At 49.3% G+C, this 24,001-nt stretch overlaps 1 protein-coding gene and 1 pseudogene across 1 annotated transcript in view; both read right to left on the reverse strand.

The window, feature by feature from the left end:
• The window catches only part of LOC137634117 (solute carrier family 66 member 3), a 69,158-nt gene that overhangs the window by 41,696 nt on the left and 3,461 nt on the right, over nucleotides 1-24,001 (reverse strand). The gene's annotated exons all lie outside the window — the stretch shown is intronic.
• Nucleotides 15,583-15,701, reverse strand: LOC137634589 (5S ribosomal RNA; annotated as a pseudogene).

Here is a 24,001-nt window from a genome sequence, read left to right on the forward strand (position 1 = left end):
TTACTCATTTTTTTAGTGAGACTAATTAACTGAGGAAAATACAATAAAAATTAAATACAGTATCTTAAACGTAATTTGTATTTTTCTACAGTATACAAACCTAAGTCCTTTAATAAGAGCATGTTTTCAGCTTGGCTGGAATTCGGTTGTTAAGATTTAAAATGAGGTGTCGATAATTAATGGTGGGATAGCCCTGACCCTAAACAGTACACTAAAGTAGCCACTTAGACCTTCACCTAGGGCTTGCAGGGTGGTTAAGGCAGGAAATGAAACTTAAAGGACTCAGGTTTATATAGTTAAGAAAAATACAAATTTGTGATTTGTTCCTACACGAATACAAACCTTCGTCCTTTAATAGGAGATTCGTCCTCAAGGGGGAGGAAGCCCCTATAACTGGCTGGTTCAAAATCCTTGGATGTCAATATGCTTAAACCTGATAGAGGTGCGTGTTGATTCCTATAACCTCCAGGCACTTGAGTATGGGTTTTTGTCCACGAACAGACGGTTGACAAAGAACTTATACCCTTGGTGGGTATGATGTCACAATGAATGGCCAATAAGGCATTATGTATCTTATGTTCTATTCATCCTCTGCTTTGTAAGGAAAGGAGTCTGGGGGATACAGGGGTACTTCTATAACTGATTTTTATAGAATAGATACTTGGTATGGAAGCTCACCCGCACTTGCGCCACTGATATGTTCTTAAAGAAGGTTAGGGTAGATCCAATATTCTGACTTTGTGTGATTGCGTCATGGGTTGTCGCCTCGTGGGAACGCGAGTCCGATTATTTCCACGAAGCGAGAACAAAACAGCAGTTTAGGAGCTCTCATTACTTCAGTACTGAAGGAAGAGCTGTGGTACCTTTGCCAAGAACAGAAAGGCAAGTCATTCTACCCCACTAGTTGCTTTTCTAGGTGTGATTCTTGATTGCAAATTTATTCTTGAGAAACACATTTGGTCTGTTTCCTCTTCAAGTGTACTGTACTAAAAATTGGCTAGTTGAGAAAGTCTATTAAAATTTTTGGTGATCAAGTCTATCCTTTGAAAACTTTAAATTGATTCATCTACCTTGTTTTAAGTACAGTACTGTGTGCCTGTTTGGTCTTCAGCTGCTGACTCTCATCTTAATTTCTAGGACAGAAAATTCCTTCTGGTCTGAATGTTAATTTCTGGCACCTTCGTTTAGTTAGTCCTTTATGCCTGTTTCATAAGATTTTTCATTCATCCCCAGTACTCAGATCTTCCTAGACTGTACTCTCTGGGATTATGAAATTCTTGCCGAAACCGAGAAAAAGACGTAAAAACAAGTGAATGTCTGAAGTCAAACTAAAACGTGTACTCTCTAAGAGGGCTGTGCTTGGATTGACGGGCGAAGGGTGTAATAACCGTGCAATACTTCGTCTTGTGACTCATGAAATCTATACAGATGCCATTACTCAATTTTTTTTATATTAAAATCTAATAATTATCAAAATTTACGATAACAAGAAATTCTGGATTTTCTTGTAAGGAACAATGTTTTTGGTTTATCTTTACTAATTACCCTGTAACTATGAAAGCAAGAGGAATTTTCACAAGATATTTCCTATATGCATTTTCTGTTGCCATACAAAGCTCAGTAAATTTTTTTCAGGATTTTGTGTTTTTCTTCCTATATCCCCATATATTGACATTCCAGCCAGGCCCCTTAATTTTCTCACAGGACTGTATTTCTCGCTAGAGCCCTTGAACTTGTAGCATCCTGCTTTTCCAACTAAGTTTGTAGCTTAGCTAGTAATCATCATCATCTCCTCCTACGCCTATAGACACAAAGGGCGTCGGATAAATTTCGCCAGTCGTCTCTATCTCGAGCTTTTGAATCAATAATTCTCCATTCATCATCTCCCTCTTCATAGTCCTAAGCCATGTAGGTCTGGGTCTTTAACCCTGGATAGGTACGGTGGGTCGTTTGCGACCCCGAGCGTCAAAAAAAAACAGGTTTTTCTCACGTGACTCACCCCTGTGACTGAATTTGTGGGTGATCGACCTGCAGGAGGTGTCTCCCCTACACGCTCTAGTAGTGTCCAGATGTGCATTGCTGTAGCTGTACTCCTTCCCCGATTTCTGAGACGCGTCGGGGTCGTTCGCGTCCGAGTTTACCCTTCTGAGGTAGTTTGCATAATTATCAAAGTTATTACGTATTATGAAATTGTCGTAGAATGGTGCAACTTGTATAGGTTATCAGTTGTGGAAAGTCTTGGTGGATTGTTTGGCTACCATGTGCATGTTTTTTTTTTTTAGTTAAAATGTCGTTCATCACCACGAGGACCATTTTACCGCGAGTGCCCCTTTTTCATTTTTTTTCATTTTTTTGCCAAGTCATTTTTTCCGTAAGATATTGCCAAATAGTGTCGTAAAACTTTTGCTTGTTTAGTGTTGGAAAGTGTGTCTAGATGATCTGGCTACCCATGCATGACTTTGTTTTTGTCAGATACGACGTAGTTATTGGTATATTGGGTATTTAACTGCGGTTACCAATTTCTGTTTTTTTTTCAATATTTGTAAAAATTACTACGTAGTAAGGAATTGCCGTATATTATTCATTTTTTTTTCATGTTTATGTGTTAGAAAGTGTGCCTTGATGGTTGGGCTAACACGTGCATGTCTTTTTTTTTATCTGAGATGTCGTATATTAGAATGTCGGGCATTTTACCGCGAGTGTCCCTTTTTAATTTTTTTTAATTTTTTTGCCAAGTCATTTTTCCGTAAGATATTGCGAAATAGTGTCGTAAAACTTTTGCTTTTTTAATGTTGGAAAGTGTGTCTAGATGATCTGGCTACCCATGCGTGATTTTGTTTTTGTCAGATACGACGTAGTTATTGGTATATTGGGTATTTAACTGCGGTTGCCAATTTCTGTTTTTTTTCAATATTTGTAAAAATTTACTACGTAGTAAGGAATTGCCGTATATTATTGATTTTTTTTCATGTTTATGTGTTAGAAAGTGTGCCTTGATGGTTGGGCTAACACGTGCATGTCTTTTTTTTTTATCTGAGATGCCGTATATTAGAATGTTGGGCATTTTTCCGCGAGTGCCCCTTTTTATTTGTTTTGCATTTTTTTGCTTAGTCATGTTACCGTAAGGAATTGGCAAGTAGTGTCGCAAAACTTATATTTTTATAGTGTTGGAAAGTGTTTCTAGATGATCTGGCTACCCATGCCTATTTTTTTTTTAGCCAGATATGGCGTATATATAAGTATGTGTTCGATTTTCCTGTGATTGCCATTTTTTCGTTTTTTCCCATTTCTTTCAAAATTACTACGTACTAAGGAACTATCACAGAGTAATATTTCATTTATATGTTTATTTGTCGGAAAATATGCCTTGATGGTTTGCCTAGCACGTGGCTGAAATTTTTTTTTTCTGAAATGCCGTATATTAGAATGGCCATTTTTCCACGAGTGCCCCTTTTTATTTGTTTTGCATTTTTTTGCTTAGTCATGTTACCGTAAGGAATTGGCAAGTAGTGTCGCAAAACTTATATTTTTATAGTGTTGGAAAGTGTTTCTAGATGATCTGGCTACCCATGCCTATCTTTTTTTTAGCCAGATATGGCGTATATATAGGTATGTGTTCGATTTTCCGGTGATTGCCATTTTTTCGTTTTTTCCCAATTCTTTCAAAATTACTACGTACTAAGGAACTATCACAGAGTAATGATTCCTCTAGATGTTTATTTGTCGGAAAATTTTGTTTACTTTTTTTTTGATTGAATATCAAATTTTTTTAGCTAAAATATTGTTTTACATTTTTTTTTTTCGATTTTATTTCCCTTCAAAAAAAATTTTTTGGGTCAGAATTTTAATTTTATAGTCGTAAAATAATCGACAATTATCCAGCAACCCACCATACAATTTTTATGCATATCCAATAATAATTAGATTAGTAAATAACACCTTGAAATTGACATACCCTTCCTACATTTCAAGTGGCAGATTAGGGAGTCTGAGTCAGTGTGGTTGGCGGCCATTTTGTGGACATATCCGAAGCGTAAGCTGCCCTATCTATATATATTCTTGTTCCCTATAGAATTTGTGATATTTTGGTATATTTTTACCTGCATAAATATCATATTATATATTAAATATATGTATTTTTTTACGAAATTTCCAAGTACTCAAAAAATTACCTTTAGATATGGCCCCTGATATAAATGTAATTTACAAAATAATGAAGATTTTTTTACATATTTCTATTTTAGGATAACATATGTTTATTCCCTAAAAAAATTAGCCACTTCCTATTTCATTTGGGTACCCAAAAAAATTCATGAAATTTGGACAATTTTTTTTGGCCAAAAAAAGTTACCCTTTTTTTCTCATTTCAGATCTTCACCTCCATGGGTCTGACTTCATCCAAAATACATCAAGATGTGTCCTAAACATTCAAGAATCAATTCCTAAAAGGATTTGTGTATATATGTATAAACTTTTTTTTTATGAATTTTTATGTCAGGTCTTTTTTTTTTTCTACTTAATTTTTTAAAATATTTATAATAAATAGTTTTTCTGCAGATGAGTAGTATTTATCTTTACAGTTGTTTTAAGCATTCATTGAAGTTTTTTTTGGCAAAAGAAAAAAGGAGGTTACTGCAAAAACTGATTTTTCAAGAATTATTTTTGGCGTCGGGGTCGTTCGCGTCCGAGTATACCCTTAAAGGGGTGTCCGAGGACCGTACCTATCCAGGGTTAAACCCTTCTAGTGCCTTGTGGAGCCCAGTTGAAAGTTTGTTGAACTGATTTCTCTTGGGGAGTGCGAAGAGGATGCCCAAACCATCTCCATCTACCCCTCACCATGATCTCATCCACATACTGTATGGCACTCGAGTAATCTCTCTTATTGATTCATTTCTAATCCTGTCCTGCCACTTAACTCCCAATATTCTTCTGAGGGATTTGTTCTCAAATATGACAAATTCGTAGATAATATGCATTTTTCCTCACTATACAAACCTTAGCTATTTAATAGGGGTATTACTTTCGGCATAGCTAAAATGACAAGCCATTAATTTTTAACAAGGTTTACTACCCACACCGCTAGTTAGCAGGGGTAGGGGAGGGTAGCTTGCTACCTTCCCCCTCTCACACACCTGTGCTTGAGCTCACTTTGCTTGGAGGTAGGACTTCAAGGGGGATAAGGCTGGCGGGCAAGTTTGGTTAAATAGCTAAGGTTTGTATAGTTAGGAAAAGTACAAATTATCTACGAATTTGTCATTTGCTCCGTAACTGGAATACAAACCACGCTATTTAATAGGGGTGACTCACCCATTAGGAAGGGTGGACGTCCCAGCCAGTCTGGCTTTTGGCTTTGCCCGGGGGCTCCTTACTCGAGTGTATAAGCACTCAAGAAATAAGGAGTCCCTGCACCTCGCTAAAATCTTGCTACGCAAGCTGTGTGTGTGAAGGTATGAAGGAATGTGACTCGTCCTAGAAAATTGTTCTGAAGTTCTTTAGATGGAAACTTGTAGACTAGGACTTCCCCAATACCACCTCATCAGGGTATGGGGACGTAACACTATTAATATTAATACTAGGAACACAAGGGAGCATGGTTTACCTGCAGTGGTTTGAGGTCAGCTATGCAGAGAACCCAGGATGCTACTTTCCCCAAGAGAGAGACCATGAAGTACGCCGACTCGCTTGGTCAAAGCCAAAGCTAGCACGAACACCGCCTTCCAGGTTAGGTGGTGATCTGATGCCTGGCGTAATGGTTCATAGGTAGGTCTCTTAAGAGACCTGAGAACTCGAACCACGTTCCATGGGGGAGGTCTCACTTCCGACTGAGGGCAGGTAAGTTCATAATTCCGTATGAGTAGAGAAACTTCTAGCGATGAAGAGATGTCCATTCCTTTCAGTCTGAAGGCGAGGCTTAAGGCTGAGCGATAGCCTTTCATTGCCGAGACTGATAGGCGCATTTCTTCACGCAAATACGCAAGACTCTCCGCTATTGCTGGAATAGTGGCATCGAGTGGAGATATATCCCTTCCACGACACCAACCACAGAAGATTTTCCATTTTGCCTGGTAGACTGCTGCTGAAGACTTTCGCAGGTGTCCAGACATCCTGATTGCAACTTGTTGCGAAAATCTTCTCTCAGAGAGGAGATGCTGGATAGTCCCCAGGCGTGAAGTCGTAGTGAGCCTACAGCTTTGTGGAAGATGTTGGCGTGTGGTTGTTTGAGTAGATTGTGTCGTGGAGGGAGTTCTCTTGGCGGCTCCGTTAGGAGTTGCAGAAGGTCCGGGAACCACTCTGCTTGATGCCACAGCGGAGCTATGAGGGTCATTGAAAGATTGACCGATGTTCTGGTATTGCTGAGTACCCTCCTCATCAGACAGAATGGGGGAAAGGAGTAAACATCGAAGTTGTCCCACCGTTGTTGGAAAGCATCTTGCTAGAGAGCCTTGGGGTCTGGGACTGGGGAACAGTACAACGGGAGCCTGAAGTTCAGGGCCGTTGCGAAGAGGTCCACAGTTGGAGAACCCCAGAAAGTCAGGACTTTGTTGGCTACTAGATGACCCAAAGACCACTCGGTACTCACTATCTGAGATGCTCTGCTCAGGTTGTCGGCGAGCACATTCCTCTTGCCCGGAATGAAGTGTGTCGATAGTGGTATCAAGTGGATTTCGGCCCATCTCAGTATCTCTACTGCTAGATGGGATAGTTGCTGCAAAAAAGAACCTCCTTGTTTGTTGATGTAGGCCACCACTGTGGTGTTGTCACTCATCACCACCACAGAGTGACTTGCCAGGTACTGTTGGAACTGTTGAAGGGCTAGAAAGATGGCCTTCATCTCTAGGAGATTTATGTGGAGGTACTCTTCTGACTCTGACCAGAGGCCTGAGGTCGTGTGGTGCAGCACGTGGGCCCCCACCCTTTTTTTGAAGCGTCCGAAAACAGCATCAAATTCGGGGGGAGGATGAGAAGATCCACTTCTTTTCGTAGGTTCTCGTCTGCCACCCTCCACTGGAGATCCGTCAGTTCCGCAGGTCCCATGGGGATCTGGATGTCTGAGGAGTCATATGCTTGATTCCATCGGGACTTGAGTTGCCACTAGAGGGATCTCATCCTAAGGCGACCATTGGGAACTAGATGGGCCAGCGATGAAAGGTGACCGAGGAGACGTAACCAGGATTGGGCCGGAAGTTCTTCTCGTCTGAGAAAAGGTCTTGCGACCTTCCTCAGCCTTGCTATCCTGTCTTCTGATGGGAAGGCTTTGTGGAGAGTGGTGTCTATAATCATGCCTAAGTATACCAGTCTTTGAGTAGGAAGCAGGGAAGACTTCTCGAGATTTACCATGATCCCCAGATCTTGGCAAAGTCTCAGAAGTTTGTCTCGGTGTTGAAGAAGAGTTGACACAGAGTCTGCTAGGATTAACCAGTCGTCCAGATAACGGAGGAGACGGATGCCAATCCTCTATGCCCAAGATGATACTAGGGTGAACACTCTGGTGAAGACTTGTGGTGCTGTGGAAAGACCAAAGCACAGCACCTTGAACTGGTACATTCTGTTGTCTAGGCTGAATCTTAAGTACTTCCTTGAAGATGGATGGACTGGGATCTGGAAGTATGCGTCCTTTAGGTCCAGTGTGCACATGAAGTCTTGCGGTCTTACTGCTAGTCTGACCATGTCTGCCGTCTCCATGCTGAACGGAGTTTGTTTGACAAACTTGTTCAGAGCTGAGAGGTCGATGACTGGTCTCCAGCATCCAGACGCCTTCTTTACAAAAAAAGAGTCTACTGAAGAAGCCTGGGGATCCGTCGAGGACCTCTTGGAGAGCGCCCTTCTTCAACAGGGTCTGGACTTCTGCCCGAAGGGCTTGCCCCCTTGCCGATCCCATGGCAAGGGAGTTCAATGACACTGGATTCATTGTCGTGGGAGGTAGAGATGTTATGGACGGGACGCGATATCCTAGACTCATCACGGAGATTGTCTAGGAATCGGCCCCGAGTTGCTTCCACCTGTTTGCGCAACTTTGTAGGCATCCCCCCACTGGTGGAAATGCAGGGGGACTGCCTATCCTAGCTTTTGTGGCCTCGGCTGCTCTCTCTAGGATTTTTCCCTCCCCTGGAGGACTTTTTGCCTTTCCTTTCCTTGACAGGAAAGGGCTTAGACACCAAAGTCTTCGCTGCTGTTTTCGTCATAGTGGTCTTGACTGGACGGGACTGTTGTGGTGCTGGAGGCTTATAGGGCTTGGATGTTAAAGCCCTATGAAGGCCCCTCTATGAAGGAATGTCTGAGCCTATTGATCTCGGCGCTAGGGACCTTCTGATGGAATCTCTCAGCTACTGCATCCCGACGTTTCAGGAAGGTATTTGCCCACAAGTTCGAGACTTGGTGGGCCAGAAACTCGATCGTGCGAGTACCTGAGAGAAGGAAGGTTTCCATAGCTTTCCTGGTATGTTCCTTGGAGAAATCCTCAGAACGTATCAGGATACCTAAGGTCCCCAACCAGATATTGAGCCACGAAGTGGCTTGCATAGCACACTTCGCAACTTTCTCCTGATTGAGTACCTCGGCTGCCGAGAATGAGACCTGCAGGTTGGAGTGTCTCTCAAGAGGGACTCCCCTGGGTAGCTTTTCCAGAGAGTGGTGAAGTGGAAGAGCTATACAAGGCTCCTCTAAGATCTCGAAATACCTCCTCTGCTGTATGCGAGGAGGTGGGAGGAGCTTGTTGGTGGTACCGGAACGGTTGGAGGAGGACATCTCGGAGAGCTGTTGTAAGATCTTGTCCCTGATACTCTTTACCCCTTGGGACCAGGGCAGGGCTGCACTGGTCTTAGAGGGCTTTTGAGTACCAAAGACACAGTCTAAGACCGTGTCTTTGCCCTCTCGAGGAGGGATCTCTGGGTCGGAAAACCCGTTGAGAGCCCTCATTAGAGTCAGATCTTGCCAAAACGCATGTTCTGACACTTGCTGGTCTCCTCCTGCTGTAGAACTTGCAGCGAAGTCTCCTTCTATCCCCGAAGGCTCTTCTTGGGGAGAGTCGCGGACATTCCCTGAGTGGCTAGTTGGCTCCTTCCTAGTCCTAGTGGAGGCAACGTTTTGGAGTCTTTAGATTCATTCCTGGGAAGGATATAAGACTCCAACATTGAAGAGGGTGGCATGTTCCTTCCAATCCCTGACTGAGTGGACCCCTTGGCACAAAGAGCGGTTTCCTCCATTGGTGCAATGGGGGGAAAGGCTCTCCTTGCGTGATTCCCTTGGAGATGGGAAATCTTCTTCTGAAAGGTAAGGAGAGGAAGTCTGAGGAAAAGAAGGCACCTGCCTTGAAGGTCTGCGTGGAGTCAGTTTCGCCCTTGGGGAAGTGACCGCGTCTGGAGCTCGCTCTTTTTCTCTTCAAAGGGATAGAAGAAGCCATGGTTCTGTTTCCCAATTCAGAGAAGACAGGCTTGAAAGCCTGAGTTACGGCTCTGATCAGGGCACCGAACCAGGGCTGTTGGTTGACAGACATGCTGTCAGACATACCCTTTGAAGGGAAAGGGATTGAAGGATCCCTGGAGGAGTCACTATCATTGGTAGGTTCGCCTGTGGTAGCTTTGGGATCCTGGACCCCTCTGGAAGTTTCCCTTCTCCCACAATGCGCGGTGGCATGCGCTTGCAGGGAGGGGAATGAGGCGATGTCGACCTTCCCGTACGTCGTTCATTGGGGAGTGTAGTCTCGTGCGTGGGAGCATAATGGCGCTCGCCCGAGGGAGAATAATGGCGCTCGCCCGAGGGAGAATAATGGCGCTCGCCCGAGGGAGAATAATGGCGCTCGCCCGAGGGAGAATAATGGCGCTCGCCCGAGGGAGAATAATGGCGCTCGCCCGAGGGAGAATAATGGCGCTCGCCCGAGGGAGAATAATGGCGCTCGCCCGAGGGAGAATATCGGGGCTCGCGTGTGGGAGACTGGTGGCGCGGGCGCGCAGGATTATCACGAAGAGCGCGCGGGCGAGTGTTCGCGCACGTCTGTGCCGGCCGTAGGGTGCGCGCGCAGGAGAGAGTTTCCTAGCGCGTGGCCGCGCAGTGGATTCATGTGGATGCGCGCGGGAGAAGGCTGGCGTGCAGATGAGCGCTGGGGCATTGATAAGGGTTGGCGCGTTAGGAGAAGGTAACGTGGCTGACTTCCCAGAAGTCCTGCTATCAGTGGAAAGTTGGCGCGCAGGTTTTCCCTGGCGCGTAGGGTGATGCGCAGCATGACGTGCAGGAGAGTGAGATGTTAGGCACGTATGCGCACGTGCAGGAGAATGTTGGCGCGCGGGAGAACGCCATTGCACAGAAGATTGATGGCGCGGGCACTAGGAGACTGTGGGCGCATAAGCGCAGGGCGCGCAGGAGATCGTGGGCGCAGTTTGCGCAGGAAATCGTGGGCGCATGTACGCATAAGGGCACGCATGGCGCGCGATGGATCTATGCTCTTGTTGGAGCGTATGTGCGTGTTGGTGCGTACGCTCTTGATGCCGTGTTAGGGTTAGGAAGAAAGTCAGCGCGTAGTCATGGGGCCTGACGAGCTACTAAAGAGCTCTTGTCAGGTTTCGTGGACACGTAGCGCAAAAGATGTTGGCGTGCAATAGCACGTTTGGATGGAGCCTTGTTAGCTCCATGCAGGAACGGCGACGGCAGGTCTGTCGGGTGGAAGGTCGACGTGTCCTTTAAAAGGACAACCTTCTACCGAAGGAGATTGCGAACGATCTGCAGAGAGGTCCAGGACCAATGCAGGTGCAGTGATGGATAATTGGTCTAGAGGCTCCTCTGCGGTGGACTGCATCGAAGATGTTGAACCAAAGAGGCGCCTCCTCAACGCAGGTGAAGGAAGGCCTCTATGGTGAAGCCTTCCGACGAATGCGCCCTCTGGGGGCCGTTGGATCAGCAAAGCTGACCTTCTGCAGTCCTCCGAAGAGGAGTCTCTGTAAGTGAACTCCCCTGAGGGAAAGAAACAATAGCAGGAGAGACTGACGATGGACTTAGTTTCTCCCTCGTAGGTTGAACAGGAACGGGAGAAACTAAGCCGTCAGCTACCTTAGAGTTTGGAGTGGAAGAGGAGATGGGTGAGACAACATTGGATACCTCTGACACCACAACGTCGACAAGAGATACAGGATCAACCTCCTTGGAGGACGAACCCGTAAGCCCCAAGGAGGACCAAAGCTGAAAAAGGGAGGTTAGTGACATATCCTCCCCCGGGGGGAGAGGTGGAGCTGCTTTGCTAGGGGAAGCAACGTCATCTCTCGAGACCCAAGTTTGGTTAACAATAAATCGGTCTACGCTACCACTTGATGGTCTCTCGAAAGAGACTGACCGAGTGGGAGCTTCGGAGGTGGTTTGGGCTACGGAAGAAGAGGCCTTGGGTTTTTCTCCTTTCGAAGCAACCTTCGAAGGAGAAATATCCCGTTTGGACTTCTTTCGTCGTCGCGAAAATCTCTCCCACTGGGAGGTAGACCACTCCCTACACTTGTTGGTACTATCACACTGTTGGCCCGTATAAGAAGGACAAAGGGCATGAGGATCAGTCTCGACCGCCGACATGAATGTTCCACAGGGGCGGTCGGGAAACCCATATACAGAAACTAGAAAAAGAAAAGAACAAGAGCAATTAAATGGCTGCCAATATGATGGCGAGGATGAGAGTGGACACGTCCGACCACCATCCGAGCCGAGCGCAAAGTGAGCTCAAGCACAGGTGTGTGAGGGGTGATAGCAAGCTACCCTCCCCTACCCCCCCCTAACTAGCGGTGTAGGTAGTAAACCCTCGTTAAAAGTTAATGGCTCATCATTTCAGCTACGCCGAAAGTAATACCCCTATTAAATAGCGTGGTTTGTATTCAGGTTACGGAACAACTACTAAATCTGTTGAATATTGTTTCATTGCCATACCACAACTCATGTCCATACGGTAACACAAATCTTACTAAACTGATATACAATCTGATTTTTTTATGTAATTTCAGGCAATTTGATTTCCAAATTTTCTAGCCATTGTCTGATTTGCTGTTTTCAATGATTCGTTAAACTTAAATTCTAAAGATCTTGTATTAGAGATCATAGTTATTTAAGTGATTCTACCTAATTAATCCTTTCTGCTTCCTATGACTTTTCATTTTCCATTGCATATTCTGTTCTCGTTATCTTTCTTCTATTTATCTTGAGCCCAACCTCATGTGACATTTCTTGCATTCTGGTAACCAAGCTTTGCAAGTCCTGTGGTGTTCTGCTAATAAGGACAGCATCATCCGCATACTCTAGGTCAGTTAATTTTCTGTCACCAATCCTTCTCCACCATCCCCAACTGTTCCATGCATCACAAAATTCATGAGGAGGATACACAACATAGATGACAACAAATTCCCTTGGAGTACTCCACTGTTCACTGGAAATAATTCGTATTTTTCCTAACGATACAAACCTTTAGCTACAATAATAATAGGGGTATTACTCTTAGCGAAGCTGAAAGGACGAGCCATTAAAATTCAGCAAGGATTAACTATCTACCCCAATCGTTAACAGGGGAGGGGAGAGAGGGGGTAGTAAGCTACCTCTCTCACTCACACACCTGTGACTGTGCTTCACTTTGCTTGGGGGGTAAGACTTCAAGGGGGACAGGTTTGATGGGTAAGTTTGTATAAATAGCTAAAGGTTTGTATTGTTAGGAAAAATACAGATGATTTCCAAATTTGTAATTTGCTTTGTAACTGGAATACAAACCTACGCTATTTATAGGGGTATACTCACCCATTAGGAAGACGGACATCTCTACCAATATGACAAATTCAAAAATAATTTGTATTTTTCCTAACCATACAAACCTTAGCTATTTACATTGGGTTTACCTTTCGGCGTAGCTGAAATGGCGAGCCATTAGAATTTAACGAGGGTGTATTACCCCCGCGCTAGTTAGCAGGGGGGTAGGGGAGTGGTAGCTAGCTACCCCTCCCCCCCTCACACACCGGTGAACTGCTTCACTTCACTTAGAGGTAGGACTTGTCTTGGGGGACAGGGCTGGCGGGCAAATATGTGTAAATTGCTAAGGTTTGTATGGTTAGGAAAAATACAAATTATCTTCGAATTTGTCATTTGTTCCGTAACCGAAATACAAACCACGCTATTTACATTGGGTGACTTACCCCTTAGGAAGGGTGGAAAGTCCCCAGCCATACTGGCTTTGGCTTTACCCGGGGACTCGGAATCCGAGTGAGTCGCACTCGAGAAAAGGAGTCCCTGCACCTCACAAGTTCCTTGCTCCGCAAGGAAACGTGTGGCCTACATAAGCTTGTGTGTGAAGGAAGAAGTGTGACCCGTCCTAGGCAGTTGACCTGGAGTTCCAGAAGGAACTCTGGGTTAGGACGTTCCCAATACCACCTCGTCAGGGTATGGGGGACGCGACAGTATTGACTCAATACACGGAACACAAGGAAGCATGGTTTAGCTGCAGAGGTTTGAGGTCAGCTATGCAGAGACCAGGATGCTGCTTCCCCAGTAGAGGGGACGATGAAGAAAGAAGTAAGGGCCAGACATACTTCTTTCGTTCATGCAGACTAAAACCTGATAACAATGCCCTCAACCTTCTGCTACCTGTCCAAAAAGGAGCCTGAGGTTAGACCAGCTGTTGTGTAGCCACCACAGAGCGATAGGAACGTATCGATACTCCTGTGGGTCACGTCCTGCAGGAAGCGGGCTGCGAAGGTCATTAGACGCTTCCAGACTCCAGCTTGTAGCATCTGCGTCACAGAGTAGTACTACTCGAAGGCAAGGGACGTTGCGATGTATCCGACATCGTGCTGTAGGACGACGTGACGGGGGAGGGTCTGGATTCAGGTCGAGATGAATGCCGTTGAGTCAGAGCTGAAGAGGTATACTGGTGACTCTCCCCTGTGTCCTTCCTGTGCTCCCAACCCGGCTGCACGTGAGGACAAACTGCAGCTGTTCCCAAAGATAACCCCTCGATTCCTTTACTGGCAAGAAGGAGAAGGTTTGGGTCATCTGATACAGAATGGTGACTCGAAATCTTGAAGGAGTTAGACCGAAGGGCCGGGACCCCAAGATTCTGAGTCTAGCAAAGAACTCAGGAGCAAACCTGAATGTTGCCTTCCCCTATTCCTTAGAAAGGGCGGAGTCGTACGAGACCAAGAAGATTGCTTACACACTGGCCGAGGCCAGAGTGAGCAGGAGCACCGTCCCCCAAGACGGAATACGATCAGAGGCCTGACGTAATGGTTCTTGAGAAGATCTCTTAAGGGACTAAAAAGTCCGAACCATGCTCCATGGAGGTGGTCTCACTCCGACTGGGGGCAGGGACGTTCGCAGCTTCGCATGAGCGAAGAAAGGTCCAGCGGGAAGGAAAAAGTCTATTCCTTTCAGCCTGAAGGCCAGGGAAAGGCTGAGCGACAGGCTTCACTGCCGAGAGCGGAAAAGGAGTTTCCTCCCGCTGAAAAGCAATAAGTCCGTTATTGCTGGAGAAGAGGCCTCAAGGGAAGAGGTATCTCTCCCACGACACCAACCACAGAAGACTCTCCACTTCGCCTGGTAGACCCCGGCGGATAACTATCGCAGGTGACGCGACCTCCGCTCCGCGACTGTAGCGGGTTGTCTCTTCTTGAGGAGGCGGCGTAGTGTCTCCAGGCGTAAAGCCGAAGCGATGCCACGGCTCGTGAAAGATGTTGTAGTGTGGTTGTTTGAGTAGCCTGTGCCGTGGGAGAAGCTCTCCCGGGAGTTCCGTCAGGGGAAGCAGAGGGTCCGGAAACCGTTCCGCGTTTAGTCACAGTGGAGCTCTCAGGGCCATTGAAAGGTTGACAGACAACCTGGTATTGTTGAGACCCATTCTCAACAGACAACAATGGTGGGAAGACGCAGGCGTCGATGTTGTCTCACCATCGCCGGAAAGCATCTTGCCAAAGAGCCTTGGGGTCTGAGACTGGGGGGGAAGAACAGCGGAAGCTTGAAGTTCCAGGCTGTCGCGATCAGGTCCCCCAGGCCAGGACTTGCTGGTTACTAAAGGCCAAAGACCCCCAGGTACCCTCTATCTGCGAGGCTCTGCTCAGATAGTCGGAGAGAACATTCCTCTGCCCGGAATGAGCGAGCCGATAGTGGTATTGAGAGGACCTCGGATCATCTCAGTATCTCTACTGCGAGATGCGAAGGTATGAAAATGCATCCCTTGCTGGATGGAATACGCCAGTACCATGAAGTCGTCGTGCACGGAGCGACTCGGCAAGAACTGTAGGATCTGTAGAGGGGCCAGACTACGGCCCCTAAGCCTGCCTGAATGATGGAGAGGTATCCTTCAGGTCCTGACCATAAGCCTGAACCGGAACATGCCCCCCCCCCCCCCTTTTCTTTGACGAGTCTAAGAACAGCATCAAAATGTGCTTTGATACCACCGGAACTTGGGCCGCCCCACAGGGAACTTATCCTGAGGCGACCATTCGGGACTTTAGACGGGTCAATGAGGAAAAGAGACCCAGGAAACGTTCCAAGGTAGGGCTGAAAGCTCTGCTTGACTGAGAACAGGTACTGTGACTCTCCTAAGCCTTGCCACAGTCAACTGAAGGGAAGGCTCGGAGAAGGAGGCAACAGCATCTGGCATCCCCAGGCGGTCACCCATCCAAGTACTGACCAGAACCAACGTTGCTTAACTTCGCTGAACGGACAAGAAGCGGTGTTTCCAACGTGGTAAGGCCGTTGACTCAATATCATGGCTAGATACTCCAGATGTTGAGGCAGAAGTAGAGAAGGCTCCTAGCAAATTACCATGATCCCTCACTCATGGTAAGGACCCGGAAGCTTGTCCCGGCGTTGAAGGAGGTCGAACCCGAGCCTACCAGAGTTGACCAGACCTCCAAAAGGCGAAGGAGGCGGAAGCCTGCTCCTGAGCGGCCGGCCATGAGGAAAGCAGGGAGAATTCTCTGGGGGAAAAACCTGCGATGCCGCGGCGGGATCGCCACACCGCATCTTAAGTCTAGGCTGAATTCCAAGAGCTTCCTGGAAGATGGATGGAATGGAAACTGGAAGTACCCGTCCTTCCGATCCAGGGCCTAATGAGTCATGCCGCCTCGTTACCAGACTGATCGATTCTGCTGTTCTACGCTGGACGAAGTTTGTTCGACAAACTTGATCAGAGCTGAGAGGTTGACGACGGAATTCCCGTCTCAGATGCTTTCCTACGAGAAAGGATCGACTGAAGAAGCTGGGGGGTAAAGCCGTCGACGACCCTATGGAGGACCTTCTCCTAAGGCATGGATCGTTCTGCCCAAACGGGCAAAACTCTTGCCGACCCCATGGCATAGAGGTTCAGTGACACTGAATTCGCTGACAGAGACGGAGAGATGGTAAGAGCGAGGCGCGATATCCTTGGCTGATCACGGAGATCGTGCAGGAATCGGCATCGGGATGCTATTATCCGGATGAGTAACCTTAGGCATCCTCCCAGCGTGAGACCTGCAAGGGGGGGTTGCTAATCCTAGAGTTTGTGAACTCTGCCGCTCCCTCTAGGATTATGCCCCCCCGGGAGAGCCTCCCGTGCTACCTGTCCCTGACAGGAGGGGACTGCTATTGGACACCTTGTCTTAGCTGCCGTAGCCGGTCCGATAACTTAGGCCGACGAGACTGAAAGAAGAGGCGCTGGAGGCCTGCAGGGTCTGGAAGAAAGCGCCTTGGAGGAGTGAAAACGGAAGTCGACTTCCTCCGCACAACCGCTGTCCATGTCTCTGTCCTTGGGCACAAACAAGCTCTTCCCAAGGATGGAAGAGTGTCTGAGCTTGTCGACATCCACGGATGAGACACTCGAGAGGAAGCCCTTGGTCACTGAGTCTAGATGGTCCAACATCGAGCTTGCCCGCAAGGTCGAAACGTGGCGACGAAACGCCAAGGTGCTTGAGCCCGGGAGGAGGAAAGTACCCATGATCTTCCTGGAGCTTCCTTGTACAAAACCTCGGGTCACAACCGAGGAGGGAAAGGACCTGGTAAGCCCCTTCCACGAGATGGAGAAGAGGAAGGGCTAAACCAGTCACCCCTTGCCCGACGGAGAAATCTCGAACGGAAAGCTCCCTGGCAAGATCCTTCCAGGGAATGACGAGGAAGGGCTAACCCAGGTTCTGGAAAGAAGAATGTTGCTCAGACCTCCCTGAAGATTCTTCCTGCTCTTGCATGTGCCGTGTTCTGGAAATACGCTCCAGAAGACTCGGCAGGCTGGCCATGTTGCGAAACCCCGACGGGAATCGCGGTCGCAATCGCCCTGGCGCTCGCGCGATGGTAAATCAATGGTTTGCGCGTGGCCGAACGTGGAAGCGCCCATGCGCGGGCACGCAGACGAAAGTGCGCGAGGGAGCGCAGAAGGAGGGCGAGCGTGGTAGGAAGGGCAAGAGCTGGTGGTCGGAATCTGAAAGTTCACAGGCGAGCGATGACCCGTAGGCGAGCAATGGATACTGCAGGAATCGAGCAGACGTTCGCGCGATGGAACACCGCCGCCGGCCCGCGCGATGGAACACCGCCGCCGGCCCGCGCGATGGAACACCGCCGCCGGCCCGCGCGATGGAACACCGCCGCCGGCCCGCGCGATGGAACACCGCCGCCGGCCCGCGCGATGGAACACCGCCGCCGGCCCGCGCGATGGAACACCGCCGCCGGCCCGCGCGATGGAACACCGCCGCCGGCCCGCGCGATGGAACACCGCCGCCGGCCCGCGCGATGGAACACCGCCGCCGGCCCGCGCGATGGAACACCGCCGCCGGCCCGCGCGATGGAACACCGCCGCCGGCCCGCGCGATGGAACACCGCCGCCGGCCCGCGCGATGGAACACCGCCGCCGGCCCGCGCGATGGAACACCGCCGCCGGCCCGCGCGATGGAACACCGCCGCCGGCCCGCGCGATGGAACACCGCCGCCGGCCCGCGCGATGGAACACCGCCGCCGGCCCGCGCGATGGAACACCGCCGCCGGCCCGCGCGATGGAACACCGCCGCCGGCCCGCGCGATGGAACACCGCCGCCGGCCCGCGCGATGGAACACCGCCGCCGGCCCGCGCGATGGAACACCGCCGCCGGCCCGCGCGATGGAACACCGCCGCCGGCCCGCGCGATGGAACACCGCCGCCGGCCCGCGCGATGGAACACCGCCGCCGGCCCGCGCGATGGAACACCGCCGCCGGCCCGCGCGATGGAACACCGCCGCCGGCCCGCGCGATGGAACACCGTTGGTTCGCGCGCGGGCGAACATTGGAGCGTGTGTGCGCGGGCGAGCGCAGGCGGTCGGGAGACCGATGGCGCGTAGGCGGGCGATGGCGCGTTGACGAGCGATGGCCCGTAGGCGAGTGAAGGCGCAATGGCGAGCGGTGGTGCGTTAACAAAACGCTAGCGCGCATGCGAAGAATCGCGCGGGCGCGTAGGCGATCGCTAACGCGTAAGAGACTAGGGATGGTTAGCGCGCATCGCACTAAACAGAAGGCGCACAGGTGCATCAGGAAGGTGTGCTGAAGCGAGCTGTCAATCAGGCGATCCTGGACGGTCAGGAAAAAACCGTTGGCGCCCATTGGTGCGTGGCAGGAAAGGGCGCGCAGATGTGCGCTGGCGATTGAAGAAAGCTGGCGCACAGATGGACAGAAGTAAAGGTGAGCGCTGGCGAGCAGGAGGAAGATCTACGGCAAGACTCAGCTACCGGAGATCGTCCACAGCAGGCGAGCGCTAGATCGCTACTGATGGTGTCCAGGGGACCTGACACGCGTGGCAGATCGATGGCGATCGTTGACTCGCAGGAGATCGCTGACGCGTCTGTGGTCGCTGGCGAGCAGAAGGCAACGCGTGGAATCCTGTGCGTAGAAGAAGAAACCTTGTCCAAGACCTGAACCGAAGTTCTAGGTTGGGAGGCGAACGTGGGCGCACAGGGCGCGTATCAGGAACCAACAGGAACAGCAGCGACAATCATCAGGAGAGCGCTGGCGAACAGGAGAGCGCTAGCGATCAGGAAAACGCTGAAGAGCAGGAGCGCGCCTGTGCGCTAACACTGAGCAGGAGAGAACACTGCAGAAGGGCGCGCAGGGGAACCCTGACACGCAAGGGAAGCACCCCCGTGGGAGGCAACCCTTTGCCCCGAAGGGACCGTTGTCCGTCGGAAGACGAGGTCAGACTGCTGTCCATCTGCACCAGGGGCGGAAGGTCAAGAAGGCGTTGGAGATCAATCCCCGGAGAGATCTAAAGAAGAAGGAGCTGCAGGCTGCATACGGAGATTCAAAAAGGCGCCTCTTAGCACCCTTATAGGGAGATGGGAGGCCCTTACGACGTAGCAGACGGTGAGCCTTACGGCGAAGGCGGCCAACAGCAACAACAGCAGAAGAGTCCTCCGAAGAAGAGTCTCTATGAGTGTACTCTCTCGCGAACAGAAGAGAAACACTTCGTAGAAGAGACGGGTCAGCCAGTGACCTAAAAAGAGCAATCCTCCGAAGAGGGGCTCCTGCAGTTGCCCAGCCCCTTGAGCGGAACTGCAGGTGCGACCGCTCAGCACCAAGAGCATAGTCGCACGAAAAAAAGGCAAGAGAAGAACCCCCCAAAGGGGAAAAACTCAAGCCTGGACAGGAAAACTTCCCTCGGAAGGAAAGTTACCCACCCAAGGAGGTGAGCCTCCTGAGTGCTCTAAAATGAACTGGAGAGCTGTCAATCGTCACGGGAGTACTTCCAGGAGAAGGAGACACGCCCCTGACGAAGATCTATAGGGTAGGCAGCAACAGCCGAATCCCCAGGCCCACAAGAATTACACAACAGGCACGTGCCCTCACAACCACTTACACTCACGGAAGGAGAGCTGTAACTAACACAGAATTATAACAATTATAATTATGTAACTATGTAATTATGTAATTTATAAATGAATGAACACTAAAGAAAGAACGAAAACCCCGAAAGGAATCGTTCTACAAAGCTGAAACATCAACAAATACAATTAGATTCATAAACTAATTGAGACAAAACGTACGGCGTAGCAACCCCACCCACATGGGAAGGAAGCTACTCAGACGTAGTAAAAGTAACGTAGTAAAAGGGTGAACGACCTCAAAGAGAGAGAGAGAGAGAAAGACCGTAGTCAAACTCGATCGCGACCCATGAAATTACACCATGGTGGCCTAACTGCCGAAGGCTCCACGGAGATATCGTAAACTACACACAAGCACAAACTCTGAAAAGGAAACTTACTGATTTCTATACTCAAATATATATACATTAACACGAAAAAATGTTTACATATATATTGAGTAAAAGAAAAGTAAGTGATTAAGTAAAGACAAAACAAAAAATGGCTGCCAAGCGAGGACAAAGACAGAGACGTCTGTCCATTGTCCGAGCCAAAAGTGAAGTGAAGCAGTTCACCGGTGTGTGAGGGGGGGAGGGGTAGCTAGCTACCACTCCCCAACCCCCCTGCTAACTAGCGCGGGGGTAATACACCCTCGTTAAATTCTAATGGCTCGCCATTTCAGCTACGCCGAAAGGTAAACCCAATGTAAATAGCGTGGTTTGGATTTCGGTTACGGAACAACTGGGTTTTTGGCTTTACCCGGGAATTCCCCTTTGTGTGTGTTAGCATGTAAAAGAGGAAACCCTAATACCTTACTAACCATGCTATGCATGGTCTGCAGCCTATGTAATCTGTGTGTGCTGAGATACTAGCAATGTAACTCTCAAGGTAAGAGATCTTCCGAGTCATAGGAATCGTCCAAGGTCACCAAGACATACCTAATACCACCTCGCCAGGGTATCGGAACACAACAGTATTGACACAATATTAGGTTACACAAGGGAACAATGGTTTACCTGCAGAGGATAAGGTCAGCTGTGCAGAGGAATCTGAATGCTGATTTCCCCGAGAGAGGGGAGGATGAACTAAAGAAAGAGTCAGTCATTCTTTTTCATTCACTCACACTAAAATTGAGTAACCAATGCCCTCAACCTCCTGCTACTTGTCCATAAAGGAGCTTGATGTATTAAACCAGTTGTTATGCAGCCACCACGGGGCCGATAGAGAACGCAACGTGTCTCCTGTGGGTTACTTCCTGCAAGAGGTGAAGGTCATTTTACGCTTCCAAATGCCCGCGTGTAGGACCTGTGTTACAGAGTAGTTACGACTGAACGCCAGGGACGTAGCAATGCCCCTGACGTAATGGGTTCTGGTCGATGTGTTAGAGGAGGATTTGTATTCAATGCGAGGCCTATGACCTTGCAAATCCAGGCAGAGATGGTACTCTTCGTGATCCTCCTCTTGACCTTCCCCGTGCTGATGAAGAGTGATGACACTCAGGGTGAGCTCTCGTAGTTTCCTTGAGGAAGGGGCCCTAGTTTCTCTTTGGCATAGTAAACGTTGATCTGGATCACTGGTCATGCTGCGAAGGATTCCAAGACCGAAGGGCTCGGATTCTGGGATCTGAGCTGCCAGAAACAAGGTCGAGCATTTCTTGATTCATCGTCGTGAATGAGCGACATTAAGGGCGTCCCATGGGGTTCGCCAACTCTCTCGGCCGAAGCCAATAAGAGGGAGACCTGTCATCGAGGTCGGGAGACTTCTACTACTTGGAATCCTCGAACGAGGTCTACTTTCCGACCAAGAGTCCGTAGGCTCGACGCTCAGTATGAGGCGCGATGGCAACGTGGAAGAAAGGTTACAGTAATTCCTTCCATACTGAAGGCGAGGCTCAAGAAATAGCGGTGGCCTTTCACTACCAAGAAAAGTTCCAGTGGAGAGGAAATGTCTACCCCTTTCAATTTAAAGGCGGGACTCAAGGCTGAGCGATAGCCTTTAACTGCTGAAACCGAGAGGAGCATTCCCTCCAGCACATATACGAAGAACTCCGCTGTTGCTGGAATAGTGGCATCGAGTAGATACTCCTTTCACGACATCAACGATAGTACACATTCCACTTTGCCTGGTAGACTGAGGCTGACGATCTTCGCAGGTTTCCAGGCATGCTTTTTGGAACTTGTTGCAAAAATCCTCTCTGAATGAGATGCTGCATAGTATCCGGCCGTGAAGTCGTAGCAAAGCTAGAGCTTTGTGGAGGATGTCGACGTGTGGTTGTCTGAGTAGATCGTAGCTAGGAGGAAGTTCTGTTGGAAGCTCAGGAGTTGCAGAAGGTCTGGGAACCATTCTATGTGATGCCATAACAGAGCTATGAGGGTCATTGAGAGATTGACCAATGTTCTGGTCTTGTAGAGTACTCTTCTCGTCAGACGAACAGGGGGAAAAGAATAAATGTCGATGTTGTCCCACCATTGCTGGAATGCATCCTGCCAGACAGCCTCGGGGTATAGGACTGAGGAGCAGTACAACAGGGCCGTTGCGAACAGATCCACCGTCGAAGAATCCCACAAAGTTAAGACTTTGTTGGCTACTAGATGATCCAAAGACCATTCAGAAACCCCCAACCTGAGTCACTCAGCTCAGGTTGTCCGCGAGCACATTTCTTTTGCCGGGAATAAAGCGAACTAATAGTGTTACCTAATGGACAGTTGAAGGGCTAGGAAGGCAGCCCTCACCTCCAAGAGATTGATGTGTTGGTATTTTTTTTAATTCTAACCATAGGCCTGAGGATGTGTGGGGCAGCATGATGTACCTGTGAAGAGCAACAAGTCGGGGGGGGGGGGGGGGGGGGGGGAGATAGCAGACGGCCTTTAGGAGATTCTTGTCTGCCAACCATCACTCGAGGTCTGTCTGTTCCTCTGGTCCCATGGGCATCAAAATGTCTGGGGAATCAGAGGTTTTATTCCGGTTGAACTTTAGCTACCACTGGAGATATCGTATCCTGAGGTGGCCGTTGGGAACTAAACGGGCCAGAGATAATATGTGCCTGAGGAGACATAGCCACCTCTGTGCTGGTAGTTGTTCTCACCTGAGGAATGGTCTTGCAACCTTCCTCAACCTCACTACCATACTGTCTGATGGGAACCTGTTGTGTGATGGGAAGGAGCGCATGGGCGCGCAGTTGAATCATGTGGGGCGCACGGGAGAATGCTGGCGCGCATCCCTTGGAGAGGACGGGCGAGTGTGCGCGCGCGCATATCCTTGCGGATGTGCACGAGAGAAGGCAGCATTGCTGACTTCCCGGAAGTACTGCTCTCTGTTGACCGTTGGCGCGCAGGTTTTACCTGGCGCGTAGGATGATGCGCAGCATGGCGCGCAGGAGAGTTGGATGTTGGGCGCGTATGCTCGCGGGAGAGCGCCATTGCGCAGGAGGTTGATGGCGCGTAGATGTGCGCGGGCCCGTAAGAGACTGTTGGCGCGTAAGCGCAGTTTGCGAAGACAAGACCTGGCGCGCAGGAGAACGTGGGCACATATGCGCATGATGGCGTGCATATGCGCATGATGGCACACATAGCGCGTGATGGAGCTATGCTCTTGTTGGAGCGTATGCTCTTGATGCCCTGTGTTAGGGTTTAGCGATGAGGCCTGACAAGCTACTAAAAAACGTTTGTCAGGTCTCATTGGCGCGCAACAGCGTGCTTAGGTGGAGCCTTGTTAGGCCCATATAGAAACAGCGACGGCAGGTCAGCAGGTCTGTCGGGTGGAATATCGACGTGTCCTTTAAAAGGACGACCTTCCACCGAAGATCGTGAACGACCTGCAGAAAGGTCCAGGACCAATGCAGGAGCAGTGATGGACGATTGGTCTAGAGGTTCCTCTGCGGTGGACTGCATCGAAAATGTTGAACCAAGGAGGCGCCTCCTCACCGCAGGTAAAGGAATGCCTCTATGGCGAAGAGGAAGGCGAGCCTTCCGACGAATGCGTCCTCTGGGGGCCGTTGGATCAGTAAGCTGACCTTCTGCAGTCCTCCGAAGAGGAGTCTCTGTAACTGAACTCCTCTGAGGGGGAGAAACACTAGCAAGAGAGACTGACGATGGACTTAGTTTCTCCCTCATAGGTTGAACAGGAACAGGAGAAACTAAGCCGTCAGCTACTGTAGTTTGGAGTGGAAGAGGAGATGGGTGATACCGCATTGGATACCTCTGACAAT

Source organism: Palaemon carinicauda, chromosome 44 (assembly GCF_036898095.1).
Source record: "Palaemon carinicauda isolate YSFRI2023 chromosome 44, ASM3689809v2, whole genome shotgun sequence".
NCBI classification, from domain to species: Eukaryota; Metazoa; Arthropoda; class Malacostraca; order Decapoda; family Palaemonidae; genus Palaemon; species Palaemon carinicauda.